The 18114-nt window shown below is 45.0% G+C and overlaps 1 long non-coding RNA gene across 27 annotated transcripts in view; it reads right to left on the reverse strand.

Annotated features, from left to right (window-relative positions):
- LOC144321208 (uncharacterized) overlaps positions 1-18105 on the reverse strand; it is a 62770-nt gene extending 44665 nt beyond the window's left edge. For 11 of the 27 annotated variants that reach the window (XR_013387002.1, XR_013387001.1, XR_013386999.1 and 8 more), the window contains exons 1-6: positions 17949-18105; positions 14732-14941; positions 12670-12721; positions 12408-12531; positions 11881-11993; positions 11646-11784 (exon numbers count right to left, since the gene is read on the reverse strand). This is a non-coding gene — a long non-coding RNA (uncharacterized LOC144321208). Of the gene's footprint in view, positions 1-11645; positions 11785-11880; positions 11994-12407; positions 12560-12634; positions 12722-14731; positions 14942-15206; positions 17831-17948 lie in introns of those variants that run through there. The other 16 variants (XR_013386990.1, XR_013386971.1, XR_013386981.1 and 13 more) reach the window with 10 other exon arrangements.
- Positions 18106-18114: the final 9 nt, after the last annotated feature.

The raw sequence follows: 18114 nt of genomic DNA on the forward strand, positions 1-18114 counted from the left end.
GATTCACTTCAGCTTCAAAGACACACATTAGACAGAAAGTGAAGGGATGGAAAAAATAATCCACGCAAATGAGAACATGAGTAGCTATACTTAGATATATAGACTAACTCAAACACTGTAATGGAAGACTAAGAATAAGAAGGTCACTGTATAATGATGAAGGTATCAATTCCTCAAGAGAACATAACAATCATAAATTTTCACACACCAACATCAGAACACCTTAATATAGTACACAAATATGAACATATTGGAAGGGAGAAATAGACCACAATACGATAATAGCAGAAGACTTCAATACCCCTTCCATTGTTGAAGTCAGACAAAAACAAACAATAAGAGACATTGACCATACTTTAGACCAAATTTACCTAACAGATGTATACAGAACATTCCATTCAACAGGTACAGAATACACATTCTTCTTAAGTGCCCATGGAATGTTTTCAAGGATAGATCATATGCTGGATCACAAAAGAAGTCTTACTTATTAGCATATTGATGAAGATTGAACTCATACCAAGCATCTTTTCTAACCATAATGTTAATGGAGCTAGAAATCAGTAACAGGAGAACTGGAAAACTAATGTGGAAATCAATACACTTCTGAAAAACCAATGAGGCAAAGAAGAAATCAAAAGGAAAACAAGGTATCTTGAAACATATGAAAACGGAAACACAACTTACAGAAACTTAAAGGATACAACAAAAATTCTAAAAGGAAAGCTTATAGGACAGCCCAGGTGGCTCAGCGGTTTAGCGCTGCCTTCAGCCCAGGGCGTGATCCTGGAGACCCCGGATCAAGTTCCACGTCGGGATTCCTGCATGGGGTCTGCTTCTCCCTCTGCCTGTGTCTCTGCCTCTCTCTGTGTGTCTCATGAATAAATAAAATCTTTAAAAAAATAAAAAAATAAAAGGAAAGCTTATAATGATAAAATGTCCATATTAAGAACAAAGATATTAAATAACCTAATTTCACATCTCAAGAAACTAGAAAAACTATGCCCAAAGTCAGAAAAAGGAAGGGAAAAGCAAAGTTGAGAGCAGCAATAAATAGAGTAAAAAACCAACCACAGAAAAGCTCAAGGAAAGTAAGAGCTGATTTTTAAAAGGATGAACAAAATTGACAACCCTTTAGTCAGACTACAAAAAAAGGAGAGAAGACTCAAAATCAGAAATTAAAGAGGAGGGATCCCTGGGTGGCACAGTGGTTTGGTGCCTGCCTTTGGCCTAGGGCGCGATCCTGGAGACCCAGGATCGATTCCCACGTCGGGCTCCCGGTGCATGGAGCCTGCTTCTCTCTGCCTGTGTCTCTGCCTCTCTTTCTCTCTCTGTGACTATCATAAATAAATAAAAATTTAAAAAAATTTTAAAAAAAGAGGAAATATTACAACTGATGCCACAGAAATACAAAGGATCACAAGGGACTTCTGTGAATTATTATACACCAACAAACTGGATATCCTAGAAGAAACAGATAAATTTCTACAAACATACAACCATCCGAGACTGAATCATAAAGACGCAGAAGAGGGATCCCTGGGTGGCGCAGCGGTTTGGCGCCTGCCTTTGGCCCAGGGCGCGATCCTGGAGTCCCGGGATCGAGTCCCACGTTGGGCTCCCGGTGCATGGAGCCTGCTTCTCCCTCTGCCTATGTCTCTGCCTCTCTCTCTCTCTCTCTGTGTGACTATCATAAATCATAAATAATAATTTAAAAAAAGACGCAGAAGATGTGAATAGACTAATAGCATGTAAGGAGATTGAATCAGTAATATAAAACCTCCCAATAAAGAAAAGCCCAGGACCCAGGGTTTCCCAGGTGAATTCTACCAAACATTTAAGGAAGAATTAAATGTGAATCCTTCTCAAATGCCTTCAAAAAAAACTGAAGAGGACAGAATGCTCCCAAACTCATAAGACCAGCATTACCCTGATACCCAAACCGGGTTCAGAAGCCCAGTTTGGGTATCAGAGTGAGTGATCTGATCAGGTGAATAAGAGAAGCCCTTCTGAAAAATCATCATATAGTTTCACTCATACGGGGAATATAAGAACTAGTGAAAGGGACTTTAAGGGAAAGGAGGGGAACTGAGTGGGAAAAAATAGAGAGGGAGACAAACCATGAGAGACTCCTAACTCTGGAAAACAAAGGATTACAGAAGGGGGTGAGGGGATGGGGTAACTGGGTGATGAGCACCGAGGAGGGCACTTGATGGGATGAGCACTGGGTGTTATACTCTATCTTGGCAAATTGAACTCCAATAAAAAAAAATATACAAAAAAAATATACAAAAAAAAAGTGATAACATTTAGAAACAAACAAAAGAAAGAAAGAAAGAAAGAAAGAAAGAAAGAAAGAAAGAAAGAAAGAAAGAAAGAAAGAGAAAAGAAACACTAAAGAGGAGAAGACTTAGACCAATATCTGTGATGGATATGGGTGCAAAATTTCTCAACAAAATACTAGCAAACCAAATTCGACAGCATATTAAAAGTGTCACACACCAGGAACACCTGCATGGCAAGTGGTTGAACATCCAACTTTGGCTCAGGTCGTGATCCCAGGATTCTGGGATTGAGTCCCACATCAGGCTCCCTGCATGGAGCCTGCATCTTCCCCTGACCACGTCTATGACTCTGTGTCTCTTATGAATAAATAAAATCTTAAAGAAAAAGACTAGTTTGGCAGGCTTGCATTAAAAAAAAATAAAAAATGAAAGCGTCATATACCACAATCAAAGGGGATTTATCCCTGAGATGAAAGGCAGGCTCAACATATGAAAATCAATAATTTTAATTAATAAGCATTTATAAAAAGATAAAATTATATGATCTCAACAGATATAAAAAAACATATGACAAAACAAAATATCCTTTTACTATAACTATTCATGAATTGGGCGTAGAAGGAATAAAGGTCATTTATGACAAGCCCACAGCTAACATCACATTCAATGATAGAAGCTGAAAGTTTTCTTCTAAGATCAAGAACAAGACAAGAACATCTACTCTCCCCACTCCTATTCAAAGAAAATTTTTTAAAAGATTTTATTTTATTTATTCATAGAGACACACACACACAGAGACAGACAGACAGAGACAGAGACAGAGATACAGGCAGAGGTAGAAGCAGGCTCCACGCAGGGAGCCCAACGTGGGACTCGATCCTGGGTCTCCAGATTCACACCCCAGGCTGCAGGCGGCGCCAAACCACTGCGCCACGGGGGCTGCTCTACTATTCAAAGAAATTTTTAAATAATTTCACCTGCTATAGAATCGAAAACAATAAAGTGCTTTGGAATAAATTTAACCAAAGAGGTGAAAGATCTATATACACTTAAGACAGTAAGATTTTGATCAAAGAATTTGAAGAAACACACAAATGGAAAGATAACCTAGGTTCATGGACCAGGAGAATTAACATTATTAAAATATCTATACCACCCAAGGCCATTGTATATTTGATGCAATCCCTATCAAAATCCCGATGGCATTTTTCACAGGAATAGAAAAAATCCTAAAGTTTGTATGAAGTCAGAAAAGCCCAATGCAGTATAGACAATGAACAAATCTGGATATATCAAACTTCCTTATTTCCAACTTTATGACAAAGCTACAGTAATCAGAACAGTAAGGTACTGGCATTTAAAAGACACCCCAGGGGATCCCTGGGTGGCGCAGTGGTTTAGCGCCTGCCTTTGGCCCAGGGCGCAATCCTGGAGACCCGGGATCGAATCCCATGTCGGGCTCCCGGTGCATGGAGCCTGCTTCTCCCTCTGCCTATGTCTCTGCCTCTCTCTCTCTCTCTGTGACTATCATAAATAAATAAAAAAAAATAAAATAAAATAAAATAAAAGACACCCCAGAACAGAGTAGACATCTCAGAAATAAATCCATGAATATTCAGAACAGAACAGAGAAGACATCCCAGAAATAAATCCATAAATATACAGTCAACTAACATTTGATAAGAGAGCCAGGAATACTCAATGGGGGAAAGTCAGTCTCTTCAAGGAACGGTGTTGGAAAAACTGGACAATTACATGCAGAAGAATCAACCTGGATCCCTATCTTACACCATTCACTAAAATTAACTAGAAATGGATTAAAAATTTAAATATAACACCTGAAACTGCAAAACTCCTAGAAGAAACTACAGGGAAAAATAATCTTGACACTGGTTTTAGCAATAAAGCCAGCAACAAAATCATAAAAAGATAGACACATCAGAGTTTCTGCATTAGCAAAGAAATATTCAACTAAATGAAAAGAGAACCTAGAGAAATAAGGGTTAGTATCCAAAATATATGAGGAATTCATACAACTCCGTAACAACCGCCACCCAACATCCCAATTAAAAAATAGTCAAAGGACCTAGATACACAGCTTTCCAAAAAAAGACATGTGAATGACTCACAGATATATGAAAGAGGTTCAACATCAGCAATCATCAGTGAAACAAAAATAAAAAACACAGTGACAACTGATGGATATTAAGGAGGACACTTGTGATGAGCACTGGATGTTATATGCATGTAATTTATTTATTTTTAAAGATTTATTTATTTATTCATGAGAGACACAGAAAGATAAGTAGAGACACAGGCAGAGGGAGAGGCAGGCTCCCTGCAGGGAGCCCGATGTGGGACTTGATTCCAGGACACCGGGATCACAGCCTGAGGTAGACACTCAAGCACTGAGCCACCCAGGTGCCCAGCTAACTAGAATTTAAATAAAAATTTGAAAAAGAAGAAAAAAAAAACACACTGAGGTAACACCTCATGCCAGTTAGAAAGGCTATCATCAAAAAGACAAAAGATAGGTGGAGAAAACTGTTGTGCACTGTTGGTGGGAATGTACATTGGTACAGCCACTATGGGAACTAATATGAATGTTTCTCAAAATCTTTTATGTTTTATTTTATTTTTTTAAATTTTTGTTTATTTATGATAGTCACACATACACACAGAGAGAGAGAGAGAGGCAGAGACACAGGCAGAGGGAGAAGCAGGCTCCATGCACCGGGAGCCCGACGTGGGACCCGATGCCGGGTCTCCAGGATCGTGCCCTTGGCCAAAGGCAGGCGCTAAACCGCTGCGCCACCCAGGGATCCCCTCAAAATCTTTTAAAAATAGCACTAATATATGACCCAGCAATCTGACTTCTAGGCATACATCCAAAGGAAATAAATCAGTATGTTAGAAAGATATCTCCAGTCCCATATTCACTGCAGCATTATTATCAATAGCCAAGACACAGAAACAACTTAAGTGCCCGTCAACAATTACACAGTAAATAGACACACACACACACACACACACACACACCCAGGAATATTATTCAGTCATGAAAGAGAAAGAAATCCTGCCATTTACAACAACTTGGATGGACTTTGAGGGCATTACACTAAGATAAAAACAAATACTGTATGTTTTCACTTAGACATGGAGTGTAAAAAAAGCTGAACTCATGGAAACAGAGCAGAATGGTGGTTGCCAGAAGATAGAGAGTGGGGGAAACAGGATGATGTTACTCAAAGATATAATCTTTCATTTATGAGACAAGTAAGTTCTGGGGATCTAATTTACAGCACCATATTACCTTGCCAAGAAGTAGATCTTAAATGGTTTAACTGTGGAAAAAACTGATGTGAATTGATGGAGGCATTAATTAATCCTCTTCTGACAACCACTGTATACTATATATGTGTAACAAATCATCACACTGTACATCTGAAACAATGTTATATGTCAATCATACTTCAATAGAAATGGAAAAAAAACCCCAGTGGCCTACTACTGTTGGCTTTGATGATCAAATTCATATTCCAACACAGTCTAGTGTAGGAAGCCTCGCCTTACTCACGTTGGAGGAAGCCTCTGCCTTGTATGTTGGCCCATTATTCTAGTAATCTCTGGGGTCCCCAGCCCAGAAGCTAGGCATGTAGATCTCAGAAAAAAGACTGATGGGATCAACCCTCCTGAGAAAAGCATGAACTAGGGAGTCACAGCCCTTGCAGACCTATACTATAATAACTACCTTTAAGATGCTATAACAAGTTTAGCCGGAATGCCCGGGCAGCATACAGAGGACACAACACAGTGGTAGCAGCCTATGTACAACTGTGCCACCAGCTGGTAGTGCCAGAACCTACCCCGTGGTAATTGTTGGTTGGGAAGCTGAGAGCAGTCCAGAGGTAAGCCGCCTCCACTGAACACTGAATCATGCTGCTGGTTGTGCAAACTGTTCTAAAATTATGCCCAGGATTTAATTTATGGAGGTGACTGAATGATGAGACAAGCACCAATGCTATTGAAAGCAGAATTCATTACTTGCATTTCCCCAAACAGGAGGGCACAGCACACCATGCATGGCCATAGGGAAGCACCATGTTTGGACAGGAGGCAGAAGCAGGAGTAAGAGAAAGCCTATGCCAGATTCTTTATGGGAGTGTCCACAGGAAAGACAAGGCAGGGCAGAATGAACAATGTAGGACTGCCTGGTTTAGAGAGTTCTGGTGGGATTTAGGCTACAGGGCTTGTCTCTCCTTGCCTGGTGCCTAATCCTGGGATGATTTAGGTCAGGAGAAGTATTGGCTTAGTGTATGAGAATCAAGTAAAAGGTGTGGTTGGGGTTATCGGATGACATGAATGCTAAAGCAGTGTCTACCTGCCCACCATACGGACACCTGTGAATCCATCTGCATGAGGAGGAGCCAAAAATCACCAACATTACTGGGGGTGTTGTTTGGCCCTAAAGAACGGACCAACCAATTAGGAGCAATACAATGATTTGGAATGACCAGGCACACATGCCAGGGCCTACAGCCATAGATGATGCCCTGCTCACAATTCACGTAGAGACTCTCTACACATACCCACCAATGCCTGAATACCCTTGCTTCACACACACCAGTGGTAAATTATGGTAAATGTTTAATAAAATGCTCTTTAGGGGTATATTGTAAAGGTGATTGTGGCATTTAACAATTTACCTGCTGTTAATATTCTCAGCATGACTAATTCCACCTGATGTCACAGAATTGGGAAGAAATATGCACCATTAACTATCCCAACCTAGTACAAGCCCTTGCAGTGCGCCCTATCCCCTTTCATATGAATGTACACACACCACTCACTTGTACCCCAAGTAATACCCTGATCTCTTACCCTGAATATACAAACTACACTACATATCTCTAGAACATATCTCAGAACGTACAAATCTTCCATACATCTGAACACATACATACAGTTGCTACTTGCACCCTGAATACACATAGAAACCTTGTCTTACTAGATTTTTACAGACAAAATCCTGCTCACATGCCTCACCTACAACTACATAGACACAAACATGCCCAAATACAAACAAAACCTAACACACTACCCAAAAGTTTACAACTGGAAAGCCTAAAAATACAAGCTTCAAAAAATACCTCATATATGGTTGTTTCATAACCACCCAAAAATATTCCCACAATCTCACAACTCTAAAACACATACTCTACAATTCCTGAACACATACACAACCTACACAGACTATTTCCAAATACACACACTGAACCACCCACATCTTGTAGAATACACATCCCATAAGTCACCAATGAACCCAAATACTTACACAGCCCAATCTAACTTACCAAATCCATAGAAGACTATCCCACAAACACTGAAAGCATGTATAGAAGCAACTCCACCAAGTTCTTCAATCATTAATTTCCAGAAGTGATAGAAGCAGATCCCTGAACCCACTAACATACACACTCATGAACTAGCTATAAATATACAATCCCCCTTCACACTCAGATATGCACAAAACAATCCTTGTACCCTACACTTGTGACCCCCGCACACCCATGAACACGCGCGCACGCACACACACACACACACAATTTCCAACTCTAAATACAGACACCACCCAAAACGCTACACATCATTCCTCACATTTCTAGAATACAACATTACCACCACAATCCCCAAACATTCCTAAAACTGTACAAAAACCCTAGCATTCTCCAAAGGAAATCACTGACTATTCCTGGAAACCCCAAACACTATGAGTAAAATACATAATTCACCCCGTGCTGATAAATGTACATACAAAACAGTATACACTCCTACAACACAACATCTCTAGCACATCATTTATAAATGCATGTAAAACCCTTCCAAGTCCCAATTTAAAGGTCTCAAACTTCCACCTTCTTTCCTGTCAGCCAGCTTGTCAACTTTGTATTAGCTGATGGTTCCAGTTGATAAAAGGAATAAATCATACAAACTATTTCTTTGGTTCAGATGTCACACATACTAAACCGTGCAGAACTGAAATAACTTTCACTTTTTTCTGGAAAATAAAAAACAAAACCAAGAGCAGTTGCTTCTGGATAACTAAATATTAAATGAGAGAGCTCTTCAGGTTCTTAAGAATTGTCTGAACTAAGTTATGTTCTGCGATAATCAGTTTCAAAGGCACATGGTGCTCTGCTTTAGATTTATCCCATATGCTATTGTTTGATACTGGATTTATGTAACTGTGTTACTGCACAGTATTGAATTGGTGTCCTTTGCACAGTTAGCAGTAAATAAAAATTAGCATTTAAAATTGCTAAAAAAAAAAACCATATTACATATCCTAAGTACATACAAATACAATTCTGCAACTCTCCTGCATAAACATATAATCCCATTACTCTATCAGTACAAAAATACTCCCAGATATGTACTAATAACCTAATGAAAAATCCAAATACATACCACAAAAATATTCATCCAATCTTCCATGCTTCACAAATACACAAACGCACATTTCTTATCACAACCCCCAAATATACCCCAAATTACCCAGCACGCTACAAATAAGAAAACATACCTTATACCCTCAAATATATATAAAGCTTCACATTACTCACATACACATAATCAGTCTCAAACACTCTATGAAATAACTCTACCATCTTCCAGAATACAGATGAAGCCCACACCATACAACACATTCATCTTCTCGTGACATATTACCAATCCTATAAAATAGTCACAGACCTGCCCTCACATCCCCAGATATGTGCTCACAGCTCCTGAAAATCAACAAAAGAAATGCATGTAACCAGACAGCATGCCCCAAATGCACAAAGGATCCATCCACATTTCAAAATATCAGCCTTAAAAGTAAAACAGCTAGTCATTTTACGAGCAAAACAACTTCATTCAGGAATAGCAGAGGAAGTGCAATCTGGAACATGCCAACTATGGCGACCTACAGGCAAGTGCAGAGAAGGAGAGAGGGACTTGTTTTTATAAAGGAGGGGAGTAAGTTGGGAGGAGTGGTTTTGAATCAAAGTTGACTGGAGAAGATCCAGAGTCCCGGGTGGTGGCAGCTTTTCATCCACCGGGTGGCTGGAGCAGTCAGCAAGGCTTCTACCAGAGTGAGGGGTAATGCCTGAGGGCTCCCAGAGTCCCTACTAAACGACATTACCTTTATCATTTTCATAGAAAATAAGCAGCTCCTACACCAAGATTAACAGGCACACCCTCCCCAACATTGCCAGTATGCACGAGCAGCTAACCCTTCCTAACCCGACCCTACACGCAAACTGCAAACATTCAGGGGGCAGGGCCCTAAATCACAAACACATCACCCAAACACATTGAACGTGCCTGAGTTACAACTCAAACCCTATAAATAAACTTAACCCCATCTACTCGCAGAGAAACACACTCCGGACTTCCACTGAGCCCCAAACCATCACAGAGACATCAGCAACCCACACAGGACGATGATACACTAGTCAGATTCCCTCCAACTCTGTAAAAACACAAATAAACCTCAAAAGTAGGAATTCATGTCAACAGATTCTCAGCAGACTCTCAAATAGGATGTGTGCAAAACCACGCAGGGCCCATGGGTCCTCCGGGGGCGCAGGAGACTGCAAAGACACGAACCCACGACACCCTTCCAGGTGCACACGACCACCCACAACCCCTGCTTCCAAACACAAGACCCACCTTGACGTCTTTAAATAAACCCTAAATCTCCACAACCCACGCACACCCACACAGTCCTTTCACTCGCAAGGAACACAGCCACGTACCACCTCAGGTCCCATAAGAACACGGGTACGGCGCTGGCAAAGGCTTCTAACTACCAACCAGCTCCCCCCATGACACAGTGTAGGGCTAAGTGCACACACTTAACGGGCTGTGAGCAAGGACGTACCAATGATAACACAGGTACGACTCCCCGCGCCTGGTCCCGCAAACCTAGGGGTTACCTACAGCAGTCCTAGGTTACAGCTCCACTCCACAGCCACCCCTCCTGTACTCACTCCCTTCGCAGCATCCCCCCCAGGCACAGTAGAGCCTCCACACCCCACTCCCAGGGTGCCTCCACCCCTGCAGCTGACCCGCGGACCAAGACACCTGGACACGAAAAGGGACCTGCTGACCACCCGAGACCCCAGACAGTGAACCCAGGGCCCGCAGGCGCCTGGAGCCCGGGGTGGCCAGGGACCCCTGAACACTGACTACCAACCCCTGAGCAAGGACCCTAGACTCCTGAGCGGTGACCCAAGACGTGCGGGCGGCCCAGGCCCCAGAACCCTGACCAACAACCCCTGAGCAAGGATCCCAGGCTCCTGAGCGGTGACCCCAGACCCACGGGCCGCCCCGACCCCTGAACGCTACATATCTGAAAAGGGGTTAATGTCCAAAATAGGAGGATCTCCTTCAACTCAACAATAAGAACTCAAAAAAAAAAAAAATGGACAAAGGACTTGAATAGACCTTTCTCCAAAGACCTACAAATGGCCAACAAATATAGGAAAAGTTGTTCAACATTATTGTCAGGGAAATGTAAATTAAAATCACAATGAGATATTGCCTCACACCTGTTAAAATGGTGGGAGTGTTTCGCACTGCTCATCTACTACTGGGATGTATTCTGCATCTTCACCACATCGCATCCAGATGCACTGATAAGGGTTATGTTTAGTTTGTTGGGATGTGTTAACCAGTATGGCTGATATTCTGGCACATGCAAAGTGCTTGGTCATGACCACTCACCTCTAACACCTGAGAAGTGGAACGATAATGTACCCACCTAGCGGGGTTTTTTATGGATTCGGCAAGCATGAATATAAACGTATTCCTCATAGTACCTGGTACCTACTAGAAACTATTTTATTTTTTTTTTAAGATTTATTTATTCAGAGAGAGAGAGAGAGAGGCAGAGACACAGGCAGAGGGAGAAGCAGGCTCCATGCAGGGAGCCCGACATGGGACTCAATCCCGGGTCTCCAGGATCACACCCCGGGCTGCAGGCAGCACTAAACCGCTGCGCCACCGTGGCTGCCCACCTGCTAGAAACTAAGTGATGCAAATTCACATTCTCTATGGAGCCTGATGAACACAGCTGGGCACTCACGCTGGGTCTACTCTTCCCTCAACCGTTTTGGCTGTCAATATCTGGGTCACGGGAAACATGCTGCATTCTAAAGATCACCAGGCACTCATAATTTTACACCCAGTCTGTTTTAACTTATATTTCATGCCTGTTTCACTGCACTTGAACTATGAGCCATAGGAGTTTACTTCTTCCCTGAACAACATTTGTGTTTGGAACTTTGCAGGGTGCCCTGTGTCCTGTGTTACCTGGCTTAATTTATTCTGCCTGACAGTGATAGGAGCAGACAGTGGTCAGGCTTTGGATGTGTCCTGGAAGGAGGTAATGAAGACTCAGTGGTCCCATCCTTAAAGAACATGTGTGCCAAAGGCAGCAGGCTCACAGGTCCTGTTGACAGAGTGGACAGTGAAGCTCACCCTCTCATGGATGGCCTGAGTCTTTCATGAGCCAATGGTTACCAGTTGCCAGGGATACAATACTCACGTTAGTCTTGAGAGAGCACAACACTGCAGGATACTGAAGCAGGATGAGGGCCAAGGGAGTAACAGGGCAGAGCTCGGTCAGGAAGGCACTCCTTAAAGAGCTCCGGAAGCATTCTAGCAGGAGGAAACAGAGAATGCTAAGGCCCCAAGGTGCATTGCAAGAACAGAAAGAAGGCTGCTGCACTGGGGGGTCATGACCAAGGGCAGAGGGGCAGGCAGTGAGAGGGGGTTGGACCACATGGTGCCTGGGAAGGACACTGAGGAGTCTGGAGTTTGTTCTGAGAGCAGTGGGTGCTAAGGAGGGGAAATGAGAGGCAGGAAGGTGGTGTGAGATCATGGGGAAGAGGGATCCCCCCCCACCGGAGGAGGTGACTCACACACAGTGTCAGGGGAGAGAGTGGGATGGGCAGCAGGGCAGAGTGGGGAAGGACAGTGAGAACTGACATGCAGGGGGCCTCATGCTGGTGTGACCCAAGGACACAGTGCGGTAGGACATATGGGCAGGCAGGACAGTCAGCAGGGCCAGACCTGAGAAGGGCCCTGTAGTGGGAGCCACTCAAGGAAGAAACCAGATTTCTCTCTCGGGAACTGTCCTCAGGTCTACTACTCTCCTGGCAGAGTCTATCCAATGGGTCAGCTGTGTTCGCACATTCTGGAGAGGACTGATCAAATGTGACGCCCTGGAGGAGAAACCCTGACCTCCTAGCCACCCCACTGAGGACAGGATACCCACTCCTTTGGGGTGTCAGCCCCACCCTGCATCCAGCCACCAGATATGATATTCCCAGACCTGTCCAGGTAAGCGTAAGAGGACCACAGACCATCCTAGGGGAATGGCTGCCCTAGAGAAGAGACAACATGAGCGTGAACAACAGATCATAACAAACAAGGGTCAGGCTCTCACAGTCATCAATATGCCCCAGGTCCCTCCCAGGCCAAAACCCTTTCCACCAAGTCACGGTGAGCCACTATCACACAGCCCCATGGAGCTCCACACATCCTCAAACACACAAACTCTCTACCTATCAGATGCCTGGTTGTGTACCCAGAACCCTCGTGCCCCAAGCAGACATACACCCCCAATCCCAATAAAATTACAGCTATGGTCTTGATGCAAAAATGCACTCCCAATCATACTCCACTAATCAAACACTTAAACACACACATCCTCATAGCCCACAAAAATCCATTCCCCCACCGTATCATTCCCCCATCAATCACACAAATCTTCAACAATAATGGACTACATTAAAACCAAACTCACATACTTAATATTAAACACGATCCCCTACTCCCAAATATACCGGAGTGTGAATGTCCACATATGTACAATGCCTCCAAAGCTCAAACACATAAATACCATCAAACGGACACACATGGGGTTTCCTACCTCTCCTACATACTCCCCAAAACAAACAATAACCTCACCACCCTGATACAAACACATACCGGTCTCCCTCTTGAGAACCTATAAATAGCATCTGTCTACACCCCCCCAATTATAGACACACAGCTCACAACACCCCAATTATAGACACAACAACAACACAACAGTTATATACACTGACAACCCAAATCTCCCAAGTCTCTCCACTCCCTAAATTCTTACCCTGACAAGATAGGTGAGTACACATATAGTGCTGAAGCCTCAAACACACAAATCTAACACACAAAGCATTAAAACACATGACCTTGCGTCTTCTCAAACGCATATACGCATATTCACAAGTCTCAAAATGCAGATCCAGCCACACACACACACACACACACACACCATGCCACACCAACTGTATACTCACAGCTCTCATTGCCCCCAAATCACACATACGCAATCCCTACACATTCTTATTATGCCAAACCACCGCATACCCCAAACATAGACCCATAGGATCCCCCCATACCCGTTTATCCTGATTCATGTTTTCTCCCCAACCTCCTTCCAAACATGAAATACAAACACACACACAACAATCCTTCCAACCCCTGTCCCCAACCAAGGTCTCCAGAAAAAAAAGTACTCATCAGATCATCTTAAACCTGAATGAAAATATATATATATATATATATATTCATATATATGAATATATATATATATCCACTTGCCTATATATATCCATTTGCCTATATATGTATCTCCAACACTTCAAGCCCCTCAAAATACACAAGAACACTTTAAAATTCATCAAATTCCTAGATACCTTACATAAATACACACACCTGCAACCTTTCATGCCCCAAACACATATACCTAAGCAACCCCCAATCCTCAAACATATAATGACTCATTAAACACTCTGAACTCACACCACAACTCAACCTGTGCGATATACACTCCACACACCCACATCAACGTCCCACAAGACCATAAATATTCACAGGAACTCACACAAGCCCAGCGCATACACACCCTGCACCTCACTGGCACACACATGTACACAGAGCTCCAACCTCATGACGAGAGGTGCTGTCTACACGGCCTACAGCATGACAACCTGCTCATACCCAGTGTGGATGTTTCCACAAAGACCTGAGCTCAGAATTCTGACCCCAAGCTCCCACTTTGCTTTACAAGTAACCACTCAAAAGCTGAGCCCACAAAAAGGTAGTGACCTCCGCTTCAAGCATCTATAAGTACTCAGTGCTAACTGTCCTGCTCCCGATATCCTGCTTTCTGTGACCTGAGATGTATGATTAGTACACAGTCCTGTCATTTTATTGGGGACAGGTTATGAAGGAGACAGTCACTAGGAATCCACTCGTACGAAGAGAGGCGGTTCAAGGAAGTGATGATGGCACCTTTCCCTGAGGAAAGAGATTCACCATGAGGGAGAAAAGGCCAGTAGGAGACTCACCATAACAAAGGCCCAGAAATGCTGGGTGGGTTGTCCAAGGGAGGTGGGAGGCAGGAGGCAGGAGGCAGCTATGTGGTCAGCTGGTGACCATATGAATCACATGGCTCCCTCTGGTGGGTTTGCAGCTCCACATGGACAGAGAGAAAGGGTCATCCCCTCCGAGAAACATGAAACTGTGATGAGCTTCCCAGCCCTAGGAGCATCTTGAACCTTCAGAAGAGAAAGGAGAGCATTTCTAATGGGTCGGGAACATCAACGCCATACCTACCCAGACCAGAACATCCAGCCTGTGGTCTCAGCCCCCAGCCCTTACTCATGGACAAAGCCTCTCCACCTCCGGCCTTGTCAGCTCACTGACCCCTAGAGGTCCTGCCCAGCCCTGAGGACTCAGGTTTCCACTGAGGCAGGCTGGTGGACAACTAGTGATCCCCAATACTCCCCACCACCCTGGGCACGTGGTTCTGCAGACTCTTACCTCCTGGACCCTGTGTGGAGGGTGTCCTTGCCTACCAATCATGTTCCAGAAAAGAGAGCTATACCTATAGCTGCCAAGGTGACTTGCAAGGGCTTGCCTGGGAGAGCATGCCCTCTGGCCTTCTGTCTAGGAATCCCTACAATGTTCTGAATACTGTCTGTCACACAACCTGACACGTGCCACCCGACATACTTGCAAAAGTTCTGCTCTGCACAGCCACAGTCCACCAGGCCTATCCATCTTGGGACCCAAATGCCAAGACCATAAATGCTGGAGGAGTGTCCACTTGCCTAACATACAGATGCCTCTGAACCCATCTGCATGAAGAACTGGAAATCATCAAATTTACGGGGGGTTCTTTGGCCTTAAAGAAGAGGCCAGCCTGATTAGGAGTAACGCAATGGTTCAAAATGACCAGAGTCAATGCACACACACAAGGACCCAAAGCTCTGGATGCCCCATTCACAATTCAGAGACACCCATATACACACCCAACGGTGCCTGCTTCAGACAGACACAAACACACCAGTGGTGTGCTGGTAAATGCTTAATAAAGGCTCTCAGAGGAAGGTGGGGAAAACTTTCATCTGAGGTTTTTACCTGGTATAAATATTCCCAGCATGACTAATTTCAAGCTACCTATCTAACATCACTAAACAGGATTAGAATAGATATGCGCCACTGACCTTGCAAAGTTAGTATGAGCCAGTTCTAGCACACCCCATCCCCTTCCATGCAAATATGTGCACACAGTCCACCTGTACCCTGAGTAGAAACTCAACTCACACCCCAGATACACACACACACAAAAACCACATGTCTATACATACACTCATATATACACACATATCATTCTCCTGAACATACGTGAACATTTTTATCCTCATTCTGACCTATCAGACACATATAGAAACACACTAGTCTTATCCAAAGAAATACGCTTTAAATACTCCTAACAACTTCATGCCCTATGAATAAACTTTGATAATTCATGCAGTTGGTGACGGATATATATACACAAAGCAGCCTATATACACAAGACACATAGGAACATCTCCAGCAATCCATTCATGAAGCAACTTCCAAATGCCAAACTGTCCCTGATGAGTAGCAGCCAGCTCTCACGTCTGCAAATACGAATAACCATATCATGTACTTCTAATACACAGAAATATAATTCTCCCACTCCCCTATAAACAGAGCCCTATCTCCCCATCAGATACAGACCTACTCACTTCCCAAAATACATAAGTAAGCCTAATGGCTCCCTCCTAAAAGTACAAACACATGGCCCCAGCAAATACTCCTTCAAATGACCATGCCCCTCGAATAAAGACACACATCCCTCCACAAGCCCCAATTATACCTACAATAATCCGGTACACAACTATGCTAACACATCACCCACACCCTGTTTCACATACACCTATAACACCACGTGACCTGCACCTACATGACCTCACACCCCTGAATTCTCACACAGAATCAACTCTTCCGTCTTGGACGATACAGATTCATACAAAACCACATCACACTGGCATATGAAGCATCTGCCAGTGCCATAAAATAGTCACTGGCTTTCCCTCTGCACACCAAAATACAAACAGGGCTCCTGACAATCAGAAAATGGAATACACAGAACCATGCAACAAGCTCTTAATACACAAATGATCCCCCTTACATCGCCCACATATACAAAACCAGGATACCTAAACGAATACAGGCAGGCACCTCTCCAAACACGCCCCTCCTCACATGCACATAATCTTCCCGAATTTGCCGTTACTCACACAGGTCCCCAAGTCATGGGGGGAAATCCACATGCATCATACTCCCCCAAACAGCGAACCACCAACTCCTTGAGCCCGTATGCACTCTGACCTCTTAACTCCCTCCAAAACAACCCTCAACCGGCTTTCACACGCACAGGCTCCACACCCGCCCCCTCATCACAGAATGCACCTACCAATTCCCACCTGACAGCGCCTTCGAGCCCTACCTGTGCTCCACTCCCCTTGCAGCCCTACGGTCACAGCAGAACCGCCACGGCTCGCCCCACCGCCACCCAGGTCCCCCCCACGCACCGCACCAGGTCCCGCGGCTCAGGACACTGAGACACAGAGGGGGACCTGTGGGCTGCGGGAGAACCCGGAACCCTCGGCGCAAACCCGAGACTCCCAAGGGCTAGATCCAGGCCCGAGGACCCCCCAGACCCCCAAACGCAGATCCCAGACCGGAGGTGCCTGATACCCCAAAGCCCTGGGCGCAGACTCCATTCCCGCAAGCACCCACACACCCGAACGCACCCCAGAGGTGCAGGCTCCCCAGGCCCCTGAGAGCAGACCCCAACCCGACGCCCTACGGCCCTCGAGACCCGCGAGGGTGGACCCCAACGACGGAGCGCTGACGAGAGACCCTGATGCAACCCAGGACCCCCAACCCGAGGACGTCCGGACCACAGACCCAAAGGGCCCCTAAGGCCCCAAATCCCCAAGCACAGACCTCAGAAACGCGAGCTCCTCAGGTCCCGAGGATGGACCCATGCATGCAAGACCCACAGACCCCCAAGGCTCTAAAGGGAGACCCCAACCGCTGAGCGGAGACCCCAGACACCCGGGCCGCCCCGACCCCTGAACGCTGACCCCCACCCCTGAGCGGAGACCCCAGACCCGCGGGCCGCCCCGGGCCCCGCCGCCGACCGCAGGAACCGGCCTCAGCCCCGCGGGGTCCAGGCGCGCACACCTTGAACCTCCAGAGAGTCGGCCCCGGCCCGTCCACGCCGCCAGCGCCGAGGGCCACACCACCCGCACCGGCACAGCCGCGCACGGAACACCACCCTCGGCGGCTACCCCCGAGAGCCCGGGAGCACGCCCGGCCCTCCACCGCCCACCGCGGGAGCACGAGGCCG

Source organism: Canis aureus, chromosome 1 (genome assembly GCF_053574225.1).
Source record: "Canis aureus isolate CA01 chromosome 1, VMU_Caureus_v.1.0, whole genome shotgun sequence".
NCBI lineage: Eukaryota > Metazoa > Chordata > Mammalia > Carnivora > Canidae > Canis > Canis aureus.